General features: G+C 38.8%; 1 long non-coding RNA gene across 1 annotated transcript; it reads right to left on the reverse strand.

Annotated features, from left to right (window-relative positions):
- Positions 1-243: 243 nt before the first annotated feature.
- On the reverse strand, positions 244-742 carry LOC128366735 (uncharacterized). The gene is made up of 3 exons (XR_008321891.1): positions 703-742; positions 482-541; positions 244-348 (listed from the first exon to the last, which is right to left on the reverse strand). It is a non-coding gene; the product is annotated as an uncharacterized LOC128366735 (long non-coding RNA).
- Between the last annotated feature and the right edge of the window lie 1,894 nt (positions 743-2,636).

The raw sequence follows: 2,636 nt of genomic DNA on the forward strand, positions 1-2,636 counted from the left end.
ACTTATTTGAAACTTTTAGTTTGGATTCTTTCTAATTGTCTTATACTGACAATGTAGACATGTATAAACTTCTTTACACTCTAAAGCATGTAGTTGTGAGCTATTGCACAGTCTGTTGAATACACTCATAATGTAGTCAAATCTGGGGGGGAAGAAAGCCTAATATAAACCAAACAGTTGCTGCAGATTTTTCAAGTTTTATTCAACCATCACAGATCTTACATTCCAGTAAAATTCATGTAATCAATGTTAGACAGTTTAAATTTCATCCTCAAACTCAGGCTGAGCAGAAGTGCCTGGTCACATCCCAGCAGGTGGACTCCAGTTCTCCACACCAGTCAAGCAACACTAAAAAGAAAAGAACACATTACTAGAGAGCACTTGAGTTTTTAAACACATTGCAATTCACATGTTAGCTTAATAGAATATCTCCACAGCAGATAGGGAAGTCTGCCATGGCAGTACAGGATTGGACACATACCTGACATCAGTCTTGGTTCCTGCTGTGTACTGCCCCCTACAGGCCAGCTGCTCCACACTGCTGTAAAGAAAATAGTAAAGCAGGAACACTACTGGTCACAGCCAGCTGCTATGCTCAGGGTTTGATCATCACCATGGTATTTTGTGTTATATTTTATCACATTAATATAAATTTTACTGGTTTTGCAGCATGACTCACCTTCAGTCAGTCTGCAGCATGACCTTCATCTCCACACTGAGCAGCTCATCAGTAGCTCTGCCTGCAACAGTCAACAAGGAACATTTACTTCATTCACGTCATAAGTCATATGGCTACTTTGATTGAAAACTGTTATTTTCTACCACCACCTATGAAGGTTCAACTTCAAAGCTTCCTTATAGGAGTTAGTCTGAAGTGTGCAACCTTGTACTGTGGTTGGGCCAAGCTCTGCAGCAGCTCAGCGACAGACTCTAAAACAACCTGCAACCAAATACAGAGATACTCTACCAGCACTGTAACACTGAGCCAGACACACACTACCTGGACAGCTGACTGAGCACTGGAGTGAAAGAAACAACCACCATGATGTGTATCTACTGCAATTTAAACATGTGTCTGTTTTACTGTGAAAAATAAAGAAATGTAAAGTTCTGGGACATGACTTGAATGCAATGTGAATCTTAAAGAGAACCATCACAACTCTGTTTACTTTTACTCCAAAGAAAAGGGAGCCGCAGGTGTTATGTGCAAGTCTGTTCCCCTGTCTATATGTGTCCCCGCTTCTCCAAAATAACCCAAACCAGTCCTATTCTGATGTGCTTAACTTTAACCAAAGTTTACCTTAACCCCAACCAGCTAAAGTAACCATAACTTAAGTTTACTAGGAGGGGAACATTCTAAGGTGAACCGACTTCGACATAACACCGGTCCCAACCGCCAAAAAAAGACTCATATAAGCGCGATTTTATAAAAGTACTTTAACTTTCTCACGAATTTAGTACAATAATACATTCCTTTAATAAAGCTTAAATTCTCACCACATTTAAGCAGATATCAGAGTCACGTCTCTCACACATGTTTCTTCTGTACTGAGATTCAGAGCGAAAAGCACGCTCATATTTATAACAAACGGCTGTCGCAGTGCATTATGGGAAGAGAAGCCCTTCCAAAGATCGTCTCTTAAACAGAAGGACCACTAGTTTATTTTCCCCTGGACGATAAAACATACTGTATTATAGGTTGACTGCTCACCAGCCACACTCAACACAAAATGTTTTGACAATATTATAGCCTATTTGTTGAACTTATTCATGTAAATATATTATTACTGTGATAAATTAATGTAAACATTGTCACTACAGTTCAATAAGCTAGTTAACTGTAATTCACAGTTCCACCAACAGAATATACAGTGGCTTTATATGAGAAAGTTGCAAACTCATTATATAATTCATTCCATCATTTTAAGTCTTCCACTGGGAGATGTTTTCAGGACATCCCTCATACCCTTGCAGTGTTAGTATGAAGTCAGAGAGCTTTCTTGTAGAATTTTAAATCAGTATAGACTGGATAGGCTATCATGAATATTATTTCATATATATTTTAATCAGGTGATCTCATCAGGATCAAAATATATTTCACAAAAGAGTGCAGAAATACACACTTGGTCTACAGCAGTGGTCTCCAACCCTGCTCCTGGAGAGTTACTGCCCTGCATGTTTTATACACACCTGATTCTAATTATTAGCTAAAGCTCGTTAAGGGGTTTGATAATGTGCTAATAATTAGAATCAGGTGTGTTAGAGTGGGGGGATACCTCAGGGCAGTAGCTCTCCAGGAGCAGGGTTGGAGACCACTGGTCTACAGCATCTGAAACAAATGAGAAACCATTGAATAGACTCAAGGTTAAAAGCCGGCCAGTGGGATGAGAAATATGGACTAACTGTGAATTAAATAAAATATTTGTGATGTGTTCTTTCATATTAGATTTCACATTTGATATTTCACTTACACAAATATATTAGTGCATTTGGAGAAAAACTGAAACTGAGAAAATGGTTCAGTTACATGAGAGCAGATCAGTTTGATTAAAAAAATGTACAGTTATGGTCAGATCTACCATACTGGCAATCTGGGTAAGTGCCCAGGGGTCCTTGAGCAGAAAGGGGCCCTTTCT

Source organism: Scomber japonicus, chromosome 10, assembly GCF_027409825.1.
Source record: "Scomber japonicus isolate fScoJap1 chromosome 10, fScoJap1.pri, whole genome shotgun sequence".
Taxonomy (NCBI): domain Eukaryota; kingdom Metazoa; phylum Chordata; class Actinopteri; order Scombriformes; family Scombridae; genus Scomber; species Scomber japonicus.